The sequence below is a fragment of the Mus pahari genome, chromosome 2, assembly GCF_900095145.1.
Source record: "Mus pahari chromosome 2, PAHARI_EIJ_v1.1, whole genome shotgun sequence".
Lineage (NCBI taxonomy): Eukaryota > Metazoa > Chordata > Mammalia > Rodentia > Muridae > Mus > Mus pahari.
Genome location: NC_034591.1, coordinates 123725204 through 123752736, shown reverse-complemented (window position 1 = coordinate 123752736; position 27533 = coordinate 123725204). Strand labels below are relative to the sequence as shown.

The following is a 27533-nucleotide window of genomic DNA, read 5'->3' as shown; positions in this document are numbered from 1 at the left end:
CTGTGTGTTTCTACCAGGCATGTAATCATAGGTGCCTTCATGTTCACAGAAAGATAGAGAGGTCCAAGTTTATGTTTATTCATCACAGTAGACACTGTTCTTAACAGAGTGTCTGGTCTGCAAAAGTTTGATAAATGTAAGCACAAGCAAACAAGGTGATCGATGACAAAATATATTTAGATAGTCTTCCATGGATTAGGCATTTTCCATCTCTGTTACACAATAAAGAACAAAGGCTTAAGGAATGGCTCGATGTCAGTGCAAGCACATAGAAGAAAAACAGGAAAGCCCAGACACTAAATAGAAATAGTATCATACTGAACTTGAAGTATACTTATCTTTCTACTCACAAGATGGTGACTAACACAAAGATCCATAACTGGTAGGTGACAGAGAGAGAGAGAGAGAGAGAGAGAGAGAGAGAGAGAGAACACGAACTACTTAGCCCTAAATGGGGCATCTATATCATGCCCCCTATTCCAAGATTTAGTGATACTTTGTGGAAGAGAGGGTGGGAATATTCTAACAGTCAGCGGCAGTATGTGATTACAAAGACATACTGTACTCTGGACAAAATAGAGCAGCTGTACACAGAAACTCACAGTGGCAGTGACTACTATGTACAAGACCCACAGAAGATCAAGACAGACAAAGACCCAGGATGAGGTTGTAGGGGCTCGTTATGCCCTGCCCAGGCTCTCTCCCAGGCTAAGGAGATATATTGATAGTTGTTGGCCAGCAGGTAAGGGAGAGTCAGTGTCTTTCAGTGATGTTGGTCCTGAGAACTTATCCATGTTCTAGTGATGGTCCTGTAGCCATGCACTTAATGGTAGCTCTGAGAAGACTTAATGGGCTTTAAAACAGAACACAAGACATTGAGCAGGAGGAGTGGTCATGGAGTGATGGGGAATAGGAGTGGAAGGAGAGTGAAGAGAGCGAACAGGGGTCAGACATGATCAAGATATATGCATACTTGAAATCTCAAAAGAGAAGGTCACATTTTGAATTAGAAGGAAACTGAAAATCTTAAGGAGTGAATATTTTTGTCAGACTCTTGGGATGAAGAAAGCATAAGTCTTCACTAGAACTGAGGTGTTCCCATGTCAAGAACTGTAGATCACCATTGTTCTTCCTGATGCTATAATTGAAAATAATAGAAAACATCCCTTAGAAAACCCGTGGAGGCCTGTTCTTCATGCCATGCCTCGGCAGAGTTTCTAAAGGGAAGGCTTCTTGAAACTATTCAGAATTTTTTTCTGATGGTGTGTCCATCACAGAGTCTAGTAGAGGCTATGCATAGAATGGGCACTCAGAAATGGTACTGACTACACACACACACACACACACACACACACACACACACACACACACACACACACTCACACCTTCATATTATTGTGAGGAAGATGGAAATTGCTTTTGGGAACTCCTGAAATGATCTTTTTATTTGCAAATAGCCAAAAAAGGAAGGGGCTGGGAAAATATACAAGAGAGGGCAGCTCTTCAGAGTGAATCAGTACAGACTTGAACTAACAGATTGAGATCTGAACCTGGCTCTGGACATATGTTGGTTCCCTATTCTTCCTGGCTCCCTTTGGGTGTGGCAGCAGTTTTTACAACCTAAGATGTTGTAAAAAGATGCAGTGAGCTTACATATATAGATGCCCAGGTGTCTGTCTGTCTGTCTGTCTGTCTTACACACACACACACACACACACACACACACACACACACACACATCTAGGCTTTGTCTAGGCTGAACTATCTGTTATGGAAAAAAAGTAGGACTATCAAGATCTTAGATGGGGTGATTGTTCTTTGGAAATCTGGTTAGAGATGTACACAATACTCAGCTATTAAAAACGATGAATTCATGAAGTTCTTAGGCAAATGGATGGAACTAGAAAATATCATCCTGAGTGAGGTAACCCAGTCACAAAAGAACACACATGGTATGTACTCACTGATAAGTGGACATTAACCCAGATGCTCGGAATACCCAATATAATTCACAGATCACATGAAGCTCAAGAAGGAGGAAGATCACAGTGTGAATACTTTGATCCTTTTTAGAAGGGGAAACAATATAGCCATTGGAGGAAATACAGACATAAAATTTGGTGCAGAAACTGAAGGAAAGGCCATCCAGTGACAGTCACGCCTGGGGATCCATCCCATATACAGTTACCAAACTCAGACACTATTGTGGATGCCAACAAGTGCTTACTGACAGGAGCCTAATATAGGGCTCTCCTGAGAGGCTCTGCCAGTGCCTGACAAATACAGAAGTGGATGCTCACTGCCATCCATTGGACTGAGCACAGGGTCCCCAATGGAGGAGCTAGAGAAAGGACACAAGGAGTTGAAGGGGTTTGCAGCCCCATAGGAGAAACAACAATATGAACCAACCAGTACCCTCAGATCTCCCAGGGACTAAACCACCAAAGGGTACACATGGAGGAACTCATGTCTCCAGCCGCATATATAGTAGAGGATGGCTTTGTGGGACATCAATGAGAGGAGAGGCCCTTGGTCTTGTGAAGGCTAGAAGTCCTAGTGTAGCAGAATGCCAGGACAGGGAAGCAGGAGTAGGTGGGTTAGTGAGCAGGGGAGGGGAGATGGGATAGGGGTGTTTTCAGAGGGGAAATGAGGAAAGGGCATAAAATTTGCAATGTAAATAAAGAAAACATCTAATAGAAAGAAAAGAAGGGAAAAAGAAAAAAGAAAAGCTGGGACTGAAATGGGATGGGCTACAAACTGAATATGACTGTTTTTCTTTAAACATAATGCTTTTACATTTAATGTGGTGTGTGGGTGTAGTTGTGTGTCTGTGTGTGTGACAAAAAGAAGTATATATCTAGAACATCTTGTGGAGTCAGTTTTCTCCTTCTACCCTGTGAGTACTGGGGATTGAGACTGGTTAGGTTTGGGGTCAAGCACATTAACCTACTGAGCCCAGGGTGCTATTAAAGGAAGAGCGAAGCCGAAAAGGCCAGAGAATGCAATGTTAACTATGAGGATCTACAAGCCAAATCCCCAGAAGCTGGAAAGGGGCAAGCTAGCTCGAGCCTGCTGACACTGCAATGCTTCATCTTGGTCTCTAGTCTCCATAACTGTGAAACAATAAATTCCTATTGTTTTAAACCATCCAGTGTGTGGTACTTTGGCCTTAGGGAACCAATACTGTGTGTAGTTTTAATACACATAATAATTAGTTTGAGGCCATTTAAATTACTTGTCTATGATACTCATTATATGAATACTTAAGGCACCAACTGTTCTTGTGTGCCTTCTCCCAATACACACTATGAATTAGGAAAGCAGTCCCTGTTCTGCACTGTCTGAGGTTCTCATGGGTACAGACAGGGAAACCCAGTTCTTCATTTCAAGAGCTCCAGTAAACTCAACGACCCCTGCCCCTTCATTTCCAAGGACTTCACGGCTAAACCAGTAATTATTTATGTGCCATCTCAGTCTATGCTTAAACCACTTTCTTCCAACATTTTGAAAGCCACATACCAGATATAACTTGGAAAAGTCTTAAATCAGGACCGACAAAAGAATATTTTATTTTTCTTTCTGGTTAAATCACTTGTACAATTAAGGGTTGTTTTTCCATCAAAAGAAACAGGCTATTTGCATACGTTGAATTAAAGAAGCAATTTAACATTATTGAACTGAGGAACTGACAGGAGGCTAAACAGAACAGAACTACAACCAACAAATGTGCTGTTTATATTGCTGCTTTTAGCAATAACAATGATATTAAAAACTATCATGAAACTGACTAATTTTAGTCTTTTGCAGATTATTTTAATTTTCATCTTGTAATGTGTCTACATGAAATAATTGTTTTCTAATTAGTAGCCTGAGTCAGTGTTAAATATATGCTACATCTTTAGTTTGGCAACATTAATGAGCCTGCGAGGGCCAGGTTTGTTACTTTAAATTCTTCATAGAATATTGCTCAGTAGTTTTAGTTTAGACATGGATGCAGCTTTCCCTGTGCTGTGTTAAATAAGTGGGACAACGGAGCAGATGGCTACAATAACTTTGAACACTCAACTCTCTAGCAGCACCCATGACAATACGAGATTCAGCATGGTCGATACAGAAAATGCCATGTACAGACTGTTAATGCTAAGCTATAGATTTCTAAGTGCTCACCAAGCTGAGTACCTCCTTTAGACTTCTTTAGAAATCTCCCTTAGCAGATCTGATTTCACTCCAAGGCAGAATTAAAGATTTGCCTGTAGTAATAATAAAAAATACTCTCTTCACCAAAATATACTAGTCTTATATTTATTTTAGAATCCTTATTGCATTTCTTTCTTTGCATTACTAGGGTTCTGCACTGTCTCCGATCATTTTAATCCAGCAGTTATCTGACATTTTTAACTTTAAAAAAAATGATATATACAATGAGATAGAAACTTATATCTCTGATGTAGTATTCTCTAAAGAGTCTGGCTGGCTACTTGAAATTTTCAAATTTCTAAACTTTAGAGAAAAGTCAAGAATGTATGTCTTCCACACTTAAGTGTTCCTTTAAAATCTGAAGCCAGTGCCTGGGCTACAGCTTGGCTGGAGTAGTTGGTAAATTGCTTGCTTCACATTCATGAAACCCTGGGTTCTGTCTCCAGCACTGCATTAAGTAGGTGTGCTGATGCATACTGGCAATGCCAGCACTAGGGAGGTGAAGGCAGGGAGATCAGAAGTTCATAGATCTTGGCTACTAAATGAGTTTATAGCCAGTCTGCAAGACATTGGCCCTTGTTTCTAGGTAAGGAGGTAGATAGATAGATAGATAGATAGATAGATAGATAGATAGATAGATAGATAGATAGTGTCAAATGTATGAAATTATATGTATGTGTGGCATAAAATCTCCTGTTGGTCAAGGTAAAATATAGCAGTATTTGATGAATATCAGTTGTCCTTTGGCTTGTGTGGAAGCCTGCACACTGACTGAGCTGTACATTTTAGAGCAGCAAAACAAAGCCAGCTGTCCCTGAACTCTTAAAATAAACTTAATTTCCAATGCCTCCTCTAAACTATTTTTATATAACTTGTCTAATAGGATGTGAAGAACTGTGTGACTTTATCACATTGACTGAATAAAGAAAACTCTATGCCTATACTCGGAGGAAGAGTATGTTGCAATGGATAAAGCCAGAAGGCAGGGCCAAAACCATAGAGGGACATTGGTGGGGAGGAACATGGCTGGGCGGGGCAGGGTGTATGTGGGGGGTGTATGCGCCCATCACACTGAGACTGTGTAAGTTTCAAGAGTTTCAGTATACCTTATGACTAATTTAGACTTCTCCAGAATCATGAAGCATTTCTCATAATCTCACATTTATTATTTATTTGTAAATCAATCAATGAATCAATCAACCATATATTTACCTACCTATTTATTATCTATTTGGCCATCTACTCTATTGGTTCTGTTTCTTTGGAGAACTCTGGTTGAATGATCTATCCTCTACCTATGTATTCATCTATTATCTATCTATCTATCTATCTATCTATCTATCTATCTATCTATCTATCTATCTATCTATCTATCTATCTGCCATTTATCTACCTACCATTTATTTCCCCATTTATCTACTGGTACTATGTTTTTCTTTGTTTGTTTTGTTTGTTAGAGAACCACGACTAATTGAAGTGTCAGAATTCCCATAGAACAAGGGTTGAGTTTAAGCCAAGTTTGTTAGCTTTTATGTTTTTAGTATTTCATGTGATAAAATACTAGCTTCACACACCTAACAGGATTTTAGTGCACAATGGAACACACTGCAGTGTTGTATTCACTACATAAAGGAAAACTAACTTTTAGTGTAAAATCTACAAAAATGGTAGGCTTGGGAAATTTGCAAATTTAAATTTCTGGTTAGCTCAAGTTTGCTAAAAATATAATATTATAATATAATTATATTTTCTTTCTTCTCCATTAGAGTTTATATTTAACATAATTTTCTTCAAAACACTGATAATGAATTCCTAATGGATATATTTTTTTAACTAGAGCCCTTGTTATTTATTTTCTTACAAGTTTCCATTTTTGTTCCAAAAGTAGACTTGTGTGTGTGTGTGTGTGTGTGTGTGTGTGTGTAAGGGGTATCTAGTTAATGAGAATTTCTGTTAATCAGGCTTTTTAATTGTTTTTTAGCAAATTATAATCAGGTGAAAACTACTTCCATGAATTTGAAACCATTTCTTATTATAGCATCTCCTTAATACAGCTGCGTCCCCTATCTTTATATGCATTTGAAACTAATGGTCCAGTACTCAAGAGTGCTCAGAGCACGGATGACCTGGGCACCATAAACCCACCAGCGCACTTTAGTGGCTGGTCCTTCATTATGCAGCTAAGGTCTTATCTAATCAGATGGTGCAAGGGAACAGCTGAAAACATTAACATGCCCACAGGTACTATAAATCATGCTGTCCATGCATTCTCTTCAATTCGTGAGTTTTATTAAGTTGTAAGTAAAGAGAATAACCATCCTTGAATATCCACAGTCTAATTCTTAAGCAATAAACTATAAAGCAACCCAGTGTTATTAGAAGATCATCTTTATTACATACTCAGCCCCTAGTTTTCTAATAGAAATTACAGTTAACATTTTGAACTTTAAAAATAAAAGTCATTTTGGCAATGATGCAAAAACTAAAGTTATCTCTTAAATAAAAATGTTCTTTCTTAACAACATACCATTTTGACTAATATATACCGTCTCCTTTTCTCTGCTATTCTCAATGTGCACTTGACTTTCTTTTTCTGAAACAACCATGTCATCTCATGAGACTTTTCGGATCAAGCTATTGCTGAAAAAGAAACAGCAAATTTACCCTGTTCCTCAGCGGGTTTGAGTGAAAATCAGAAAAAAATCAGGCACAACACAAAAACATTGGGGAAGAACGTTAAAGGAACTGTGAATGAAATCACATCCATTTACACTGTATCTGTTTTCCTTCCACCCCTCTGTCCCTTTTTCCTCCCTCCCTTTGTCCCTTCACCATATCAAGCTGAAAACATTGCTACATTGGGACAGTTGGACATGTCTTAACTACAAAAATTCATTCTCTTTGTTTTGGTGCTTTGCACCAAACAAAAAATTGATTGTCATCTGATGCAATCCATGATAACTATGCATCTTACAAATTTTCTGCAGGGTTTTAGGTTTAAGGACAAACAAAACTACGGGATGTTCAAATAATTCAAATGCTTACAACAATGAAGGAATACACACATACATGCATATATATGAACATGTATATATTCTCTGGTGCTGGGGATTGAACATGAAGCCTTGCACATGATATACAAGTGCTCTGCCACTCACCTATATTCCATTATGTTTAAAATGTTTTTATACAAAATTTCCCCAAACTTGTTTTGAATTCATTCTGTAGCCCAGGCTGGCTTTGGACCTGTGATCTTCTTGGCCTTAGACGCCTAAGTGCTTGGGATTACAAGCCTGCATTAAGGAGTCTGGCTGAATAAATGTTTAATATTATTGAAAATTGTATTTAAAATTGGATAACAACAACGGATTTTAAAAGAAACCCAGAAAATCAGTCCCTCTCTTGGAGAAACCAGTACTAGACTCTAGCATGTTGGCTAAGAATGCAAACATGTAACTGTGTGGCTTTCATGTCTCAAAACCTAGGGAGCACAAGAATTAGTATAATATTTGGGACTGATAAATATTACCAGCAATATGTGCTGGTATTAGGTATTTCATGCATCCCAATTTACTGAGGAGTACGTCTGGGGCAGAGGAGTTGGGGAAGCTGCACAGTGTTCTTCGTAGAGGGGAAGGTATGTGCCAAGTCGTGGTGTTTGGAGCTATCTGTGCTTCTTTCCAGATCTAGTCCACAGACACACTGATGGCCTAATAGCCTACAAATTGGAGCATCTAAAAAGAGGGTCAGCTGCTCACCAGTGAATAGCACTCTAGATTGGTTAAAGTCCAAAGCAGACACCTGGAATAACTGTATGGCCCAGGAATTATGTAACATCTGAGTGGGATTTAGGTTGTGCCACGAAAGGGATGGGAATCCAGACAGAGAAGTAAACATAGGGCTTTGAAGAGTTTGCTAAGGTACTTTTCACTTACTTCTTATTGGGGAAACCATGGGATCATTTCTCTAATAAGGATCAATCTACTAGCTATGTGCAAGGTAGAGGGGAAGAAGCAAGAATAAAGAGGAAACTTTGGGAAGGGGTTAATAAGCCTCTACACAAGCTAAATAAAAATGTAGGGAGACCTGGCCTGGGCATGGTAGGGAAAATAACAGGGGTGTGGCAGTGATAGTAAAAAAGAAGGGCCACATTTGAGGAGTATAAGGGAATGCAACTCCAGAAGCATCTATTAGGCACTACAGTCAACTAGATGTGAATAAGGGAGGCGTTATTAAATGCAGAGGCCACCTGTGATAAGGGTGGATCCCAGACTAGCAGACAGCCAGGCGAGCACATTTTTGGAAGTGAATTTCCACTGGAGTGACAGAGTGTGGGGAATGATGGTCTGGGTTTCTCCTGCTCTGCACCCGTCCCTGCTGGGCCAGCTCATGGTGTCTTCCTTCTTATGCAGAAAGCAAACTGTGCCACATAGATGCGCTTGATTCAGGATGTACACACTGCTATTTCCTCTCGTACCATGGGGTGAGAAGATCCAGCAGACATTTGTGCGTAGACAACAAGGAGTTTGGAGTGAAATTATTCTCACTTTTAGTACGGAGATTGAAATATAGGAGGTTATTTCATCAGTATCTAGCTGGACCCTTAAGACCTCAAGGTGTAAGGGAAGAGAGGGTGAGTAGCAAAAGGGGTCATGCAGTAAAAATATGAAATATGACTGAACATTGCTTAAAAAACAACGGAGTAGAAAAACTGGGTGATAACGCAGTCAGCAAAGTGCTTGCCTTGTAATCCACAAGACCAGAGTGGACCAGAATGTGATCCACTTGTGTGTTTAAAAGCCAGGAGTGGTTGGTGGATATTTGTAATCCAAGCACTCAGGCAGGCAGAGACAGGTGGATCCCTGGGACTCTGTGGTCAACCAGCCCAGCCAACCTGGTGAGTCACAAGTTCCACCTAAAACACTGCAGAGAGAACTGGTCGACCTGTGGCCTCGGCAGGTACCCACACAGGCACTCCCATGTGCATGCACAGCTTCCTCCCAGCTTTTGCTACTATATATTCATGAACATATACACACACAAACACACACACACACACACACACACAAACACACACACACACTGATTGTACCTCTACCATCTCTTAAGGTAACTACTTGGTGACACTATCTGATTATAGTTCTAAGTAGATACAACAGTGAAGATAAAATGATTACAAGAGCAAACTTCCTCATTCAGTGCGACAATGAGAGCTGTGAGCCATGGTGACAGAGATTAAGCAGGGGAGTAGACCTTACAACTAAGGACAAATCACTAATGAATACCTGTTGGTCATTAGTGCTGAGGGGTAGGTAGTTTGCATGCCAACTTTCACAGAGGAAAGTCATGGGAAACATAGGTGCTGGCTTGTCAGTTAACTCAGCTATAAGAAAAGGAAAGCACTACAGAAGAAGTAAGACAGCCATGAAAATAAGTCAAAAGTAGAAAGCTAATTTATAAGACACTGCTACATTTGGCACTCATTTTTCTTTTATATTCTTTTAATGCTATGCTATGGTTTGTTTCCTGATAAGATTCAGATAACTTAATTGATACACCCAAGGCCACACATAGTACAGGAGAGAACCCCCAACCCCTGTGACCATTATTCTTAGATCAGAACATATGCCATAGCACACGTCAGACACTGGCATGCCACAGCCATCAAGGAGTCCATGCTATTCTGTTACAATGCAATTAAAGCCTTCTGCTCTTTCCCCTCCCAGGATTACATACCATCCCTTTTATTAATTGATTGATTAATTAATTATTGTTGTTGTTATTATTGTTGTTGTTGCATGTGTGTATTCCTGTTCACAGATACACACACTCATGCATGCACGTTGGCTTCCAGACACTGACATTTGAGTGTCTTCCCCCAATTCTCCCTCCACCTTTTGGATTTAGAGACAGGGTCCCTGATAGAACCTGGACTTCACTGATTAAGCTAATGAGGAAAGCCTAAAAGACATTCCTATCCTGCCTCCCAGTGCTAGGGTTACAGGAGTGCACAGCTGTCCCATGCCTGGCTTTGCCATGGGTGCTAGAGATCTGAACTTAGTTCCCAATGCTTGTGGAGCCATCTCCCCAGCCCCACCTCTTCTCAATGTCCTCAAACCCTTCTATTCCAGTTCTTCACACCAGCTCTGCCATCTCTGGTCTTCAGTCATGCTATTCTGTCTCCTGCTCCTCAAGCCCACCAAGCTCCTTCTCACCTCTGGGCTTTCACTGGCAAAGTTCTCCCTGATCCACACCCTTTGCCTGGGTAGCTCTTAATAGTCCTACAGGCTTTTGTTCAAAGGTTGCTTCTTTGGAGAGGTCTTCTCTTAAACATCACCAGGTCATATTCTTCAGGACCCATGTGCACTGGACTTAATACAGCCATCATCTCGTATTTACATATGTGATGGTTGGATTGCTGCTTTTCTCTCCCAGCAGCTGGCAAACTCCACATGGGAAGGAAGACTGGATCAACCACTTTGCTTGCCACTGTAGCCCCTGTATCCACTGTAGCTTATGGGGGGAAAAAAGAGAATCTGCTCACAAACGGTGCTATCACTGTTTGCCAAATGACTGAACTGCAGACTGTCATGCTCTGAGAACTGTGCCAAGTTCTTTCCCATATATACTCCTATCTGCAGATGAGAGAGGGTGGGAAAAAAAGCAGTCTTTTAAAACCAACCAAGATTGCACAGCCAGTATATCTTATAGTGGAGAGTCAAACATAAATGCATCTGGCTTCATCTTCTGTTTTATCTGATTTGCTCAAGAGCATCGACAGAGGGTCACCTAATTATTTTGCCTTGCTTCCACTCACTATCTCTTTGAGTCTGGAAGCTCATTTAGGATTGAAATAATACCATGTAACTTTACATATCCCTCATATTGCCTTCCTAAGAGAAACTCTGAATTGTATGTTCATGTAATGAATACTTGGATCAATAACATTCTTTAGTAATAATACCATGAAAGCTTTCTCAAATTGAGTTCAATGTTCTATAACAACCTCTCTGAGAGAGACACACACTAGCATCTGAGTGTAACACAGGCATATGAAGGACTTATCTTCTATCCGAGTACAGAGGAAATAACTAAACATTATTTAAAGATGCAGCATTGGCAAAATGAAACAGACATGCTACGGACATCTCTTCTCCTACTCACTGAAAATTTGCTGAGCGCATTTTCCCTATGCCAAGTACTTTTACGGGCGCCAGGAACCAGAGACAAAGTTGTGGGCTTTTCCCTTATGGAGCTGTGTGGTAGTGATGGCATTATAGTGGTATAAATAAATAATCTTAAATTAACAGCGTGGCCTATACTTGAAGTGAGGACAAGGAGGAGACGAGAAAAGCAAAGACAGCATGAGTAACTGTCTGGGGAAACAAGGCTAAGAGTTCCTGTTCTTCTCTATTTATTGACACACACTTGGCATGTCGGGTTTTTCTATTTTCTGCCCCGCCCTGATATCTACAATACTTAACTTTCAGTGTTGCTGCACGATCCTCTCTACAGGCTTAGAAAATCCTATTCATTAGCCTTCAGAGGTAGGGAAGTAACCATCTGTGAGCAAGAACAAGAGCTAAGAGTGTATATAAATTTTACCAATAACCGGTAAATTCACCCACTATCAAACAGACGACGCGTTTATGAGATAAACAAGACCATGTGTGTGCGGCTCTTTGTAAGTGATTCTTGTTTCCATGTCCTTAGACATAGAATTCAAAGACGATATTCCAGATTCCCCCATTCAGGTGCTAATAAAAATCTGCTAGCTGTAATGGGAGAGGCTGTGAAGTTAACCAGACTCCAGTGAAATGACTGCTCTGAAGCAAGCTCACTTTCCTGCCTCACTTGTCTGATGTCCTTGTTTACTTTCAACAGTGTCCACGGAGGCTTTTCCCGAATCTTACAACACAATGAGTGGACCACAGTGTGGTAAACGACCCCACTGTGCTACGTGGACTTTCCAGTCAGCAGAGTCATCAGCCAAATCAGCTTTATTAAATATTCTGCCCCGGGTATTTTGTTATAGCTACAGGAAATGGACTAGCACAAGATATGATCTGAAAATAATAACAACAAAGGCTTAACTACATGCATCTACTTGACAGCTCTTAAATGTAAAGTTCTCTTATGCTCGACAACAAAAGGTGCCAACCTTGTGAGCTAGTGACTTCACAAAACACCTATTCTGAATCTTCTTGTCCCTTAAATTATTGTCTCAGAATTGGCATCCTAAGAATGCAGACATATAGCAAGTGGGAAGGTCAGTTGTGGCATTATCTCTCGTCTATGAACTGTTACTATGTACTAAGGACCATTTACTGTGCACTAAGAGAAGGGCTTTGTATGCATATTGGTGGTACAAGGCAGGTTTTACCATTACAATCCCAGTTTTCCAGATGGGGATACTCAGGCTCAAGAAAATAACTCCAAGCCTCATAGATTGTTTGAAACTTATTTTTTCCTAATTCTAAAAACTGCATTGCTATTGCACCGACCCCACTGACTTTGGGCTGTACATCCTGAAACATTCCAGCACTGACTGGCAAGCTGTTCTGATGCGTCACTACCATGACTGTGGGACACCTTAAATGACTACAATCTTTAGAAACAGCTCAGGTAGTTGTTTTAAACACTGCTCACAGCTTGAAGCTCTTGGGAAAAAAAAAATCGTTTAACACTCTTCCCCAAGATTCCACAACCTACCTCTGCAAATGTTAAACACAGTAATCTTTTTCAATGTTAAATACTTTACATCTGCCTTTTCTACGTGTAACAGAACTGTTCCTATCACTGGTTTGGTTGTTGGTGTCTGTGTGTACATGATCATGCGTATGTGTAAATGGGTGGGAGAATGTATGCACATGTGGTGTGCATATAAACGTAGAGGTCAAAGGTCAGAATTGGATGTCTTCCTCTGTTGGTTTCCACGTTAGTTTCTGGGGCAGCCCTTTCACTGAGCATGCAGCTCACGGGCTGAACTAGAATGATTGGCCAACAAGCTCCAGGTATTCTGGCATTTCAGCTGCTCCCAGCTCTGAGATTACAAGAAGTTTGGGATCCAGACTTGGGTCCTTATGTTCATACAGAAAGCACTTTACTAATTGAGCTCCTCTATCCCCTAAGTTGCCAATTTTTAGAAACCAAAATTGAGCCCATAATTATACAACAATATACACTGTGATAATGATCAGAAGAACATAATCTTCAAAGACGCATTTTCATTCATTCCGATTATTTTAGATGTAGTTTAAAAATATGTGGTTAGTAATCTCAATATAATTTTAAAAGACAGTTCAATAGTTATTAGGTAAGTAAAATATGAAACTAGATTTGAAAATTAAAAGCAGCAAAATGTTTTATTTTATTTAACTATTACTTTATGTGAAATTATAGAATGTTGTAGACTATAGATAGGCTACTAGGGTTCATCTAATCTAGTATTTTGTTTTAGAGCTGCAAACTAAAGAGGGAGAGATATAGCAAGAGCTTCAAGTGTAAAGATTTACAGTGAGATGGAGCCAAGTTCATATCTTGACTCTGCCTTTCACCAGCCCTGTAAGTCACAGAAGAGGGTCTTAAAATGCTAGCCTAGAAAATTGAAATGCTATAGTTGTAATAAAGAATTATCTTCAAAAACCTAAATCACTCATTCATTATCCATCCATCCATCCATCCATCCATCCATCCATCCATCCATCCATCCATCCCCTCATCCAACAAATAGGTATTAAGATCGCACTAGTGTTGCTTCAGGCAAGTTATTTAGCATTTTCTGTCTTTGTTCCCCAAAGAGTCATAAAGTAGGGATCTATGTGACAGTGTCAAACAATCTATGTGACAGTTGTAAATAAGTTAATGTATATAAAGTGTTTGTGGTTTCTCCTGGTACACTGCAGAAAGCTGAGAACTAATATTGGAGATTATTATCATTCTCCTACTACCCTGTGTGTTGGGGAAAATGATGGACTCAGGGGATATAATTTAGCAGCCCTATGTAATATTTTCCTTCCAATTACTAAGCATCTCATTTTCATAGACCCAATCTCTCATTCTATTGCTCAGCTGCGAGAGTGAAGCCATTTGGAAACTTCTTCACGATGGTGTCTGTTTTGACAGTGCTATCCTTCATATAGGAAAAGAAAAACACTCCATATGGAAAATCTGTGCATAAAACGTCATGCTTTCCTGAAAATATCTCTGCAGTCTCAGTGGGCCTCCTGGGTGAGAAATGATGAGCTCGTGAGTGCATGAGGAGGTTAGCTGTGTCCCCACAGAGTAAAGCAAAGTTAACTGGTCCTCTGGAGGATTGAGCCTTGCCTGTCGTCCTGGGCACTCAGAACCCTAATCAGCAATAACAAGCCACAGAAATCCAGTCGTGGTTAGCTCACTGTTCTCGGCTATCCTGTGATAGTCTGGTGAGTTAATGAGAATGCAGATTCCATAACTCACGTCTGATGAGTTAATGTAGATTTTCTTAGCAGTGCCTCGGAACTCTCGGGATGCGACAGAAATTCTATGTAATCTTCCTTAGGATTGTGCGTATCACAGAGAATGCATAAAGCTTTGAGTGACCATATAGCTTAGCTCTCTTCTCCCAAGAAAACATTACCATATCCAAGAGAAGCAAAGGGTCAATACACCTGTATGGTCTTGAAAGAAAGCTCCCTTCAAAACTCACTTTGATGTACTAGTCTTACGAACAGGAAATGAAAAGGCATAAGATTTTAAGTATGCAATCCCTGTCTTTCTCTCTCTGTCTCTTTCTGTGTGTGCATGTACATACATACGAACGCACTTGTGTGCATTCACACACATCTTGCTCATCATTTTCTCATGAGAAAGCTGAACTACTCCTGCCCAGGAAAAGAAACAATCAAATCCACAAAGCTACATTACTGAGGTCAGCAAGATGGCCTAGCACATAAAGGTGTCTGCTGCCTTTTCTTCAGGTTACTATGTACAAGTTGAAGCAGTTCTTCTAGCATCTGCGTGGAGTTTGGTCCCTGGGATCTACATCATAGAAGGAGGGCTAAGTTCTGAAAGTTGTTCTCTTATTTCCACATGTCATGGCATGGGCGCACACTTGCAAGTGTTTGTGAGCATGTGCACAAACACACACACAAACATACACAGAGACACACAGAGACACACAGAAACATACACACACACACACACACACACACACACACACACACCCTATATCATTGCCCATTTTCTCAGTAGGCCATCTTCTCTTCGTTTTTTTCTTTATTTTCTAACCCTACTGTCATTCTCTTATAAGCTTTCTTGCCAATTTGTCTCTGGTATGTTCTTTTTAAGCTGCTGTGGTCAGTTTAAGACCTTAGAGAGTGCCTCCCCCAAACCCCCATTCCTCTGCAGGTGGTGGTAACCCAGTTTAAATCCGTCTGCATAATTCCTCTTCACTAAAGCATCCCAGCTCTTGACTTTGGTAACCAGGAGCTAGAGTGCTGAGTCACCCTCAAGGGGTTACCTGCCCTACAGTCAGAGAGGAAGAGGCAGTGGGCATGAGAGAAGCAGAGAGCCTTGGATCTCATCTCTTCTCACTTCCTTCACTCACTGCGCGACCTTAAAGACAGTTTCAACCAGGGCTAAGAAGCAAACCGTGTTCTTTTACAGAAAAGTATCACAGAGATATGTTAAGTGACTTGCTCAGCATCACAAGGAAACTGTTCACGGGTTCTTGTTCCTTTAGTTATTAGAGGAAAAGAAGAATGAGGATTCTTACCATTTCCAACTGTTCCATGTCAAGTGAGATGAATTTTATGATCTTGTAAAGTTTAAAGTTCGAAGACATGAGGCCTAGTTAGCTTTTATTTTCAACTCAGCCATATCTTCCCTCTATGTAAGCTTGTGCTGTGTTACCCATTACTATAGACTTCCTATTTTGCACCTTGTGTGTTTACAAGACACACTGAGTACTTAGAGTCTTGTAAAGAACAAACAAGCAGTCTCCAGTCTGCAGTTCTTCATATGCTAAGGGAGCCTTTCCTCAAGCAAACCTGGGCTATATCCACTCAATGGAACTAGACTTCAAACTATCTTTTTGCATCCATGTTCCTGATGATACCTCATTCTTCACATTAACTGGTGTGATTCGCGAAGCCTTTTCTGACTGCAATTATATGAATTAAAATACATCGTGAACTTCCACAGTACACTTTGCTCACTTGTCAGGGTCCTTTCTGGAACCCCAGTTAGATATCAGTTGAGTGGAGGCAGAGGCAGAGTCTGTGAGAAGATGGTTTCACATTCAGGGCCCTATTGATGTCGGATCAGGTTAAAATCTTCATTGAAGAAAACCCACCTAAGCACTGCAGGATGCTTACTATTGCCTCTGGCTTCTTCACACTAAATGCTTTCAATTGTCTTTAAGATAAGATTCGAACAATTTTCCAAATACCCCGTGTATATGTGTGGAGCTTGCCACTAGTGGAAATCTGCTAAGACTATCTTTTTCATTCTGGGCCCTGAAAAAATACTGATGACTACAATGACTGAGAGACATAACGACACTTGTGCTGGATTTGATGCATGAGCTGTAACTTCACTTGGGTTCAGGGCTAACGTGACATCTTGCATGTACCTAGTGTTCAGATTGTACTCATGAGCTGAACTGATGTTTAGGAATCATAACCAGCTTCCTATTTCTTCCTTCAAACTCTTGCCCCTAAAAGGGCCTCTCATGCCGGGGAGTATGAAGCTATCATTATTGGGGGAGATTATATAAGTTTGTTTTAACTTAGGCTTATGGGTATTTTACCTGCGTGTATATATGTGCACCACCTGTGTGCTTGGTGCCCATGGAGGTCAAAAAAATGGGATCAGGTCCCCTGGCATTGGAGCTATAAGTGCTTGTAAGCCACCATATGTGTTCTGGGGACTTAATCTAAAAACCATGGTTTTCCTCAAGAACAAACAGTGATCTTAACCTTGGAACCATCTCTCCACACCTCCCCAAAAATTCTTTTAAAAGGAAAACAACAACAACAACTAGCTTAGTTGTAGGGCTAAAGACCAGAAAATCGCCTTGTAGGAAAAAGGTGCTGTTGTTTTCTTGATCATTAGAAAAAAAAAAAAAAAAAAAAAAAAAAAAATCACAGCATCGGAGCAGAAGTCTGGTTCCTTGCAGTAACAATCCTAGAAGCATCTACCCTGGACCCTTTACAACAGCACTGTGACAGGGACAGGAAGCATCAGGATGTTTGCAGGACACCCGGAAGGTCATACATCCCAGCATTAGTATATAAGCTGGGAACTGCTCTGAGCTTTCCTGACTGTGCACTGTACTTGATTATGCTGATTATTATGGATACAAATGAAGACTCACTACTATTGTGATATAACAATGCAGGTTAATGATATTCTTTATTCCTAGAGGGGGAAATTACAGACATGAAACCAATTAAGCCACCTTTCTTTCTTTGCAAAGCTGTTTTAGTTGTCCTAAATGAAGATCCTCACATTGTGCTCACTGCTAGTAAAGAGAGACTAATTTGTGCTCCTATCCCAGATTTTACTGAGATAGGCACTGATATTGGGGCTGGGCAGGTTTTCCCTTCTGAGTTGAAAATGACTATGTTAATATGCTAGCTCACAAAAGGCAGTACTAAATGGGAAAACCAAATATTTTGAAATGAATATTCAACAGTTGATCCCTTTTCAGAGGTCCAGCAATGGTGCTCTTGGAAATCTCTATTAGGTAAAGGCTCTTGATTGCCCTTTCCTGAACATGGCTATAGGAAGGCTGTCCTCCTGTGATTGACAAGGTGGCTCTAGAGAACAATGGGAGACTAATTTATGTGTTCCTCAAACTTTAAATAGTTGTACTTTAGTTCCAGGGCTTCAAAATATCTGCCACAAAAACCTTTCACATAGAAGGATGTCATGTCACATGTACATTGTTAATGTAACTATGGTAACCCCCCCAAAATGCCACCAATGTGTCTGTTTCATACACAAATGAGGTGACAGCTGTGGAGTTCATGTCTGCCTGTAGTATAATAGACGTGAGCTAAGACAGCCTGGGTCAGAGATTACAACTCATTTACAGTAATCAGAGCTTTCAGATAACATCACGATTCTAAGCTAGAAAGAGTGTAAATGGAAAATAAGAAGCCACTGGAAAAGAGGGCTCTACTCCATAGCTCTCAAAACTAAGTGCCTTAACCTAATGCATTTGTCTTTTTAACAGGTGCTCCAAAATTAGGGTGGACAGGACCTCTGATGTGTATTCCAAGTCAGCACCTATTTTCTGTGCTTCTTAGGAGCCATATTTCAGTTCAGTGGGTGATAGGATTCCATCCAAGTTAAATGTTTTATGGTAGTAATGGTACTGGATGAAAAGCTTCTACAATCATTCTGACTGATTGTGGTAGTTAGTCCTTTCAACCCCATTTGCCCAGACACTCTAGTAAGGAAGACATACCAGATCACTTAAGTATAATTGGCAATAGCCTATTTATCAACCAAGTAACTGGTAAAATAATATAAGGTCAATAAACCATTTATTATGTCTATATCTCTTCCTTGAGACATGGAAACTAAGCCCAGGATGGTGATATGAAAGATATAAGAGAGGGAAAGGGAGGGAGACAGGGAGAGAAGAAGGGAGGGCAGGATGGAAGAAGGGAGGGAGGGAGGGAGGGAGAGAGAGAATATGTTTTAAAGTGAACTTCATTTAANGGAGGGAGGGAGGGAGGGAGGGAGGGAGGGAGGGAGGGGGAGAGAGAGAGAATATGTTTTAAAGTGAACTTCATTTAAAACTTTAATGACAAATAGTTCACTTGTGCTCTCTAAAATCTTGCAATTTACTGAGTTTAGCCTTTGTTCTTTGAGCCAAAACAAGAGAGACTACATGTTTTTCTGACTTCATCTATATAATTTTAATTTTATTCTGAATAAAATATTAATCAAAGCTCTATTCATGAGTTAAAGATATTTCCATTGTTCTCAGAAACCAAAATATGATTCTAAAATGGAAGCTGCTTTATCTTCAGATTGGTTTAACCCAAAATAGATGTTCAGCATAATAATTTTAAAAACTTAAATACAATATTGGAGCAGCCTTATATTAGTGCCAGAATGAATCAGAGAATAACTATTCGCAGCTGAAAAAGAAATGGCAACAAAGAACCATGAAAGCCTAGCAAAAGGAGCATCTATGCCTGTAATGTATCATACTTTATAGACAGTATGGCTTATTTAAGGTGACATAAAAGTCTCTAATATGATAATTGATGATTATTTATAGTTAGACAAGAGGAGAAAGAAATATAACTGTAATAGTAGATTTATTTCTTAGAAGTAGCTTTAAATATGTTATGTTCTCTGGAAATGTCACTGAGAGAGAATATTTGTAATAGAGCAGTTCAGTTCAAGAGCCCAGCAATATCAGACTCTCCACAGAAGCCGAGGGGCAGTTTTCTCGGGTTTATCTTACTTGTTAATTCACAGACTCTGAGCTACCTAGACTATTTTGTCAGAACTACCACCTGTGGTTGGATCTGGTTTGTGTTTCTTGTATTTAACAGAGTAATCTTTTCCAATAAGTACCTTACTGCTTTTATTTGCAAAGGAATGCTCACTCAGTCTTTCCTGCACTAGACTTGTGCAATAAAGATCTCGTCCAGGAGGGCCAATGGTTTGACAGTTCAAAAATGTGATATTGTGCCATCTTAGTTTGATTTCAAAACTATCCTGTGATAAGTTTTACAACAAAGGGGCATGTGGGTTCGGAAAAGTGTCCCCCCGCCTCTTGTCATCCCTCAATTCCATCGTGAGGCCAAAAATGCCAGGTTTGAAAGCCCCAGAAGAGCTTGGCACACCAATGCTACTTTCTGACTTCTGCATAGCTTCAAGACACAAAATGTACCTTAACTATAACACTTCTCACTCAGATTGGACTCGATTCATTTTTTTTTTCTACATGAAGTAGATGGCTTTAAAGATAAAGGGCACTGGACAAGAATATAATAATTATAATAACAACTTCAGAAAACATGGGAAACAGCTTGCCAACATTTGTTGTCCACCCCTATTCCCAACCAAGTCCCTCAAAGTAATATAGTCTTTCCGTCATATTTTAATGTCTCCTTTGGTGACTATATGGAACACAAGGGCAAACGCTGTTCAGTGAATGGGCTTTTTTTCCCCCTTTAACAGTGTTTAGGACTGACAAAAGAAGAGTTTCTGGTGCTGGCTTGTCAGGGGTTAGGACTGCAAGCCTCACATACGGCCCAGGATGCTTTTGTTCCCATTTGTCTTAACAATTTCTGGTGAACAGCATAGAAGACTGGCTAATACTATACAAAACAGAAAGGTTCTTGCTTTGGGAGTCCATTGCTCACTGTTCTGTACTGAGACACCCTCACACACAGAGCCAGGTTTATTTCCTTTGCTGGAACTGGATGCCCATTCGCCTGCAGTTCTGTAACTTCAGCACCTATGGAACCCAAATGAGGTTAAATGGACAGTGACCATTCTAGTAAGATCTTCCAGATGATCAGTGACAACTACCTGTTCCTTCATTACTTATCTTACAGGGCAGGGAGAAAATGTTGGCCAAGGCAAAACACCATTTAAAGAAAAGGAAAAAAGAACTTTAAAAGTTTCAAAGTCTGTGAAGACATCACTTCAAAGCACTGGAAGTGGATTGATTAAAGTTACCGCCTGCAGAGAAACAGTCCCCATATACAGCATCCGCAGCCAGGTAAGAGCCAATGGAGCTTTCCATAGAATACCACACTACATTTCTGGCTCTTGAATAAAGGTATCCGCAAGCCACGGGGTCCCCAAACAGAGAAACTCACACTGCGCCTTTATTCCACGTTCTTAAGGTCTATTGTTAACTGAAGACTCCTTGTCTTTTCAAATTCCTTCATGTGAATGGATGAGGCCAGACATCTGCCAGGATCCCCTTACATTTGCATGCAAATTAGAGACTTCATGACACACAGGGCCTTGGAGGCCAGTAATACCACTTCTACTCCAGCTTTATACAGGTCAAAGTATAAATCTTCCTGAACTTTCCACTCCTCAAGTTCTGGCTTTTAAAAATGAAGTAATGACCATTCGTGAGTAATATTAATTGCCTAGCTGGTTGTGGTAAATTGAACTACAAAACAAGATAACAGTATGGACTCAGAAGATTCTACAGGAAAAAAAAAAAAAAAAAGTCCAAGTCAGCAGTTGCTGTATCCTCGGCAAATTTGAATTCATCCACATTTGTTTTATTATCTGGGTCTGCGAATGAACATCCTAACGACAGCATGCGATTTAGGAGCTTTTTGCCTACGTGATTCAGGCACCCGAAGGCGTTTACACTCAGATCCCTCACTCTTTGCACAGTTGGCTTTGAGGCTATTGCTGTGGATACCGCAGACAAGGTCCCTCTGGAGCAAGTACTACTACGGAATCTTCCAGCCTGCGCATCCGTGCCTGCTGTCCGGCAAAAGACCCAGGACGAACTTTCCAACCTGCCTAGTGTGCAGGACACCTCTTGGCTGCTAGGCTTGGGGGGAGGGGGGAAGAGGGGGGGGGGAGGAAACCCAGCCAGCCAAGGACTTCCCTCTGAGGTAGCGGTGACCGCAGGAACCTAGGAAGCACCGAATCAGTTGGCAGCTGCCCACACCCCTCTCCTTGCAGCACAAAGGACACTCGCTGGCAAACTTTCCTAGCCACTGACCCCAGAGCAGAATGCCTAGAAAAGATCAAGACTTCCCTGAAATTTCCACGTCTATAGCAAGCCTCCTTACGGGGGCTTCCCCTTCTAGGCTCAAAACAGTTTTCTCCTCCTTGGACCACATAATAATTGAGTATGTTCTCCCCAATGCTCTGACTTCAGTATCCTCGGTGTTTTTGTTAATTACACTCCTTGTTCTTTATTCTTAACCTCGTAGCCCCTGCCGAAACCTTCTCCTCTCCCCCACAACCTGCCACCTTTCTTTCTCTCCTTCTGACCCCATTTCTAACTCCCTGGGTCTTCTGTCTGCTCTCTTCCCAGGCCCCCAGCTTCTTTCCCCTGGTCACAGCACCAAACCTTCTCTTCTCTTTCCCCCTCTGATGGGTCCCTGAGATCCTGGGGCCTCAGCTCCAGTCACTGCCTTTTGCCCATTTCTGCCTGGCCTTTCTTCTCAACTATTGCTCTCGCTCGCCCTGTTTCATTTTTGAAGGCAAGAGGGTGATCAAGTAGATTCTCCTTTCCCCGACTTCTTTTTCCCTCCTAGCTCGAGAAACCGCGCCCCCTTGTTCCCCTTAGCCCTGAAATCTTATCCCGAGGTTTCTCAAACGCTGTAGGGTCCGCCAAGCTGCCAAGTTTGTCTCTACTTCCTCCCTGCTGCCTCCCACACCTCCCGCTGCCTCCCACACCTCCTGCTGCGGCCCAGTTGGTCCGGGCACTTACCCTAAGGCTGGGCTGACAGGGGTGTTGGGGTGCACACGGAGCGGGTGGTGGTGGCAGCAGCAGCCACTAGCCGTAGGATGAGGACCGGCAGAGCAGCGCCTCCACCCAGCCCGCAGCGCGCACTGGCTCCTTGGGGGACCCCCAGCAGAGCACCAAGATGCAAGGCGAGACAGCCGCCGGAGCAACAGCTGCTGCGCGGGGCTGGGCTAAATCGCGTTCTTGGGGGTTGTGGTAGAGACAGGCGGGAATAGGAAAGAGGGTAGAAGAAATGGGGTGCAGAGGGCGGGGCAGCGAAGGATCGGTCTCAAGGAAGGCGCCCTAGGCGCCTCAGAGTGCGGTGGCAAGGATGCCGCTGCCTGGGAGGACGCCGCGGGCCCCGGTCCCCGCCCGGCACGCGCTGCAAACCGGGGCGCACGGCCCTCGCCTGGCTCCACGGCTTGCTGCCCGCGCCCTCCGTGCGCCCCGCTTTGTGCTCCCCGCAGCCGGCGTGCACCTGGTGTAAGCAAAAGCGGTCAGCTGATGGGCTGCGCGCCGATTGGCTGCTCAGCCGTCTCCTCCCCTCCCGCCCGACCCTCTTCCCGGCCTCCCCCTCCCGCCCTCCCGCCCGCTACGCCCGCCTAGGCGCAGTCCCGCGCTGGGGCACCATCTGTAGCCCGCCCAACAAAGGGGCAGCTCGGGCCCGCCACCCTGGGCCTGCCAGATCGCTGCAATGCCACTACAGCCGCTGCAGAGAGCCACTCCTTTTTTCTTTTCTTTTTTTTTTTTTTTTCATTTTCTTCTTTTTTTTAAAAATAGGGACGAAAGGCTGCGACTGGGAGAAGAAGGCAAGGACAGGGGAAAAACCCTTGTAGGAACGCCATAGCCTCCATGGGACTGCAATGGAGTTATAAGTATGAGAGCTGACCTATCCTTTGGAGATAGTAGGCTATGTGATGCATGCATGCATACATACATACATACATACCCACCCGCAGCTGAAATCTTTCATGCCCTTGCCGAACCCAGGGTAGTTCTGGGACCCTTATTTGCGTGGCAAAGTCACTGTGAAATTCTGGAGGCTTTCTGGAAATGATTCTGAAACTTTGAAACTGCAGTTTCTGTTTGGTTTGGTGTGAAAGTTGTGTTCACATTAGCAGAGGATTGATTGAAAGTGCAGACTGCAGAGCGGTCTGAAGGCAAGGGTGGTGGGAGGCAGGCAAGATTGTGGAAGTGGGGGTGGAAGTGGTTGAAGACTAGACCTGAACCAGGGTCTCAACTTCAGAGTGACAGTCCAAAGCAAGATTCAGGAGAAGCCTTTGATGCGTGCTATTGAGGGAATCAATAAGAGAGACAGCATCGTCAACTTTGAGAGAGAGAACCTGATTTTATTTCCCCGGGATACTCAAGTCAAGAAATTCTGGGGAATTTGAAGACTACATTATCACAGAAATTACTTTTGAAGTTGTTAATGCTAGGAGAGAGATTCAATAACAATAATCTTGCATTCTTGATCCCTACAGGTCCCCCTGCCCCATGCCTTGCATAGCTATCTGAGAAGTGTTTGCTTACACTTGCCAATCTGCTTCATATTGTCGCAATAGTATTTTGTAGCCACTGGTAGTCAAATGGGGTACCTTAATAGGTTCCAGGGAAAGACAATGTTAGTATGAAAGTTAGATAATGAGTGACTTGTAGAGATAGCCAGACAAAAGAAAAAGAAAAAATAAGTTGAGTTTAGATTAGACTAGATTATCTGTTTGTTTGTTTGTTTGTTTTTCTCTTCATTTTTCATGTACACTGCGTGTAGGATAGAGTTTAAAAGGAGTTACAGGTGGACAGAGAAGTGTGTATGTGGTCTTTCAAGAGGACTTAGAAAGTCTGTATCTTCTTGGGAGTTAGAGATGATGCTGCACTGTGTGATACAGGTTGGCTCCTCAGCAGCGGAGAGGCAGGGCTCAGAAAAGACAGCAGAAGCAATGGCTGATGGTGAGGGCTTACTCCAAAGATCTGTAAGAGCATCCAGGTTTTAGAAGACCTCATGTGGATGTGAATCCAGCACTAAGGTATGACCTTCAAAAGCAGGCCAATACGGTCTTAAAGCCCAGAACTGCAATGAGGGTCCATGTCCCCATGAGAAAGTCACTTTGCCTCGTTAAGCCTTCGTTTTCTTGGCTCTAAAGTGGGACTAATCCCAACCCCAGTTCCAAGGGAGTGTGTTGCTTAAGTGAGAATAAGCAAGTACAATCCCTGCAGATGTCTTACTGTGTGGCAGATAGTAAGCACTGACAGACATAACAAGTAGGCATGATGCAGCCAGGTTTTACAGATTAAAAAAATGACATCGGGTCACATGGGGAATTGTGATGCCAAAGTTTTGTACTCCAAGGAACTGACAGAGCCAGCAAGAGAAATGCTCTCCCTGCTGTTCGAGCCATTTCTTTTAAACCAGCATATCATTTATTTACACTGATTTCTCTCTTCACCCAAGTAAGAGTGAGGAAGGAAGCCTAACCTACTTCTGCTTGGTCACTGCATTTCTTTGGCTCTTTCTGCATTTCTTTGTGCCAGCAATGGGGGCAGGAACTCAAAGCAGGGGAATGGTTACTGCTGAGTGGAGGTCCAGAAGAGGACAATAAGGCATGGTGATGAGAAAGTTGGGGCTGTGACCTAGCTGTTGGATATTGGATGGATTCTTTAGATTGTTAATGGCTCCACATTTTACAAACTGTCATCTTATAACTGTGCAAAGGGTGTTGGCAAATACTATCTGCGCTGCCACTTAAAAGCCTTTGGCCATTGAAATGAGTGAAGCAGAGAGAGTACAGCATGACTAAATCTAATTTGTTCCTCATTTAAATCCTCTAGTACCACCCTGAATGAAGCCTTGGTGAAACCATCCTGTTCTTGGGGCCGGAACAGTTATTTGTTGGTCAAGTAAGTGCTTGGAGGGCACTGATGAAGACTGGCGTCTTCCAAATGGAGTGGAGTCACAGAGAGAGGGATGTGCATCCCCTTGAGGACTGAGTCTTCATGGTGATGCAAGTAGTTGCTCTAGCGTTGGAGTTGGCTGTGTTGAGACACTACAACCTCCATGGTGTTCCTCTTAGTCGTTCTTGAGTTTCCTTTATTTGGCTTTGAAGAGCAATGTATTTGGTATTCCCCTAATTATACTAATCTATGTGGTCAATGCAGAGGAAGGAGAGACGGCACTGTGAATGGTGGCCATATTAGAAAATTCTTTCAGTGATCACTGCATTTTGAGAACAAAATAGGTATATGTTACTTAAAAACCATAATTTTTTAGAAGTCGAAAACTCTACTAGGATTCTATTCCTTCCACTCTCTAGACAAGTATTACAGTATTAAAACAACTGCCACGAGGATGGCCTAATCAGTCATCAATGGGAGGAGAGGCCCTAGATCCTGTAAAGGTTCTATGCCCCAGTATAGGGGAATGCCAGAACCAGGAATGGGAGTGGGTGGGTTGGGGAGCAGGGGAAGGGGGAAGGGAGTAGGGGATTTTCAGAGGGAAAACTAGGAAAGAGGATAACATTTGAAATGTAAATAATGAAAATATCTAATTAAAAAAAGCTATAGTGTACTCATATAAATATAATAAATAAATCTTTAAAAAAATAAAAATAAAAGTAAGACAACTGCCACTAAGCTTTTAGAGTTTGCTGCATGTGAAATCCCTAAGTATGTAAGTCTTGTGGTCATCATTAACTTTCATGCTAAATATGTTATGTGTCTAAAAACTTTGGACAATGCAATGAGTTTTTACTAATATAGACAATCCTGGTTCTTTTGGTTTTTTTTGAAAACTGTTTATGAAGTCATTGTAATACAAAAAGTCACTAATTGAAATTTGTAATTATAGTTAGTTTTAGCATTTAAGGGTGACTATTTGAGTCGAAGCTAAGGAGTCTGAACATCTGCAATTTGCTCGGAACTCTCTCTGCATTAGATCTAGGAATCTTACCACTCGAGAAACCCCCTTCGTCTTGGTTAAATGAAGATAGTTAAGCACTTTAGGTAAAACTAACATGAATGGGTTTGTAGTGATGAGTTCAGGTTCAGTTAAGCCAAAAGCTTGTATATTCACCAATTGGTATTTTATACTCTACTGAATAAGGGATTCTATTTCCACATGCAGAATATAATTGCCCTAGAGACTGTAGCCATAGTCTCTTCTAACATCCTTATTACGTACATAAAGAAACCAAGCCCCAGGAAAGCAATTTTGTCAGTCTTTTGAGAATGACTATACTAGAAAGCCAGACCATAGACCCCTGGAGGCAGGGCCCATATGGCCAGATGCTAGGTTTATACCTAGCATGTAATTGGTACCCAGCAAGACACTTTTGAATGCTTGATATAACTTGTGTAGTTATATAATGGAATCTCATTTTATCATAGGCATTTCTTCGTGCCATTAGAACATCTTCCATGATTGGATGCTTAGTGATTATGGACGTCCACAAGTCTTCTCTTGGTCAATTATTTTCTATTACAACAGATAATCTTAACTGGAAACCCCATTTTTTTGTTATTGAGCTATAGAAATTAATGATTTAGTCTACCAATTTTATACTAATTTAAAAATTTCATCATCTTTTACCTTTATACTGTAGATCTTAGTAAAAACAAAAGAGGAAAAGTTTTCTTTACTTTTGTAAGTTTTAATTAGGATTTTAGAAAAGTATTTCTTGGTTTTCACTTGCTTGTCCGTCATTCTGGATTATCTTTCAGCTATAAAAGGATGGATAACAAAAATTAAGAAGTAATTTGTGCCAGGCAGTACACCTAGAAGTATTTCCTGTATTGAGAGAAGTAGTGAAGGGAAATGGTTAAGATCCTGAGCCAGTTTAACAGAGCAGTGTACATTTGCATAAGTCATTAAGCACTCTGTGCCTCTAACAACACT

General features: G+C 41.5%; 1 protein-coding gene across 2 annotated transcripts in view; it reads right to left on the bottom strand.

The window, feature by feature from the left end:
* The window catches only part of Lrrn1 (leucine rich repeat neuronal 1), a 47959-nt gene extending 24852 nt beyond the window's left edge, over positions 1 to 23107 (bottom strand). For both annotated transcript variants that reach the window (XR_003843283.1, XM_021190852.2), the window contains exon 1: positions 22628 to 23107. The gene's annotated coding sequence lies outside the window, so the exon portion shown is untranslated. The remainder of the gene's footprint in view (positions 1 to 22627) is intronic.
* Between the last annotated feature and the right edge of the window lie 4426 nt (positions 23108 to 27533).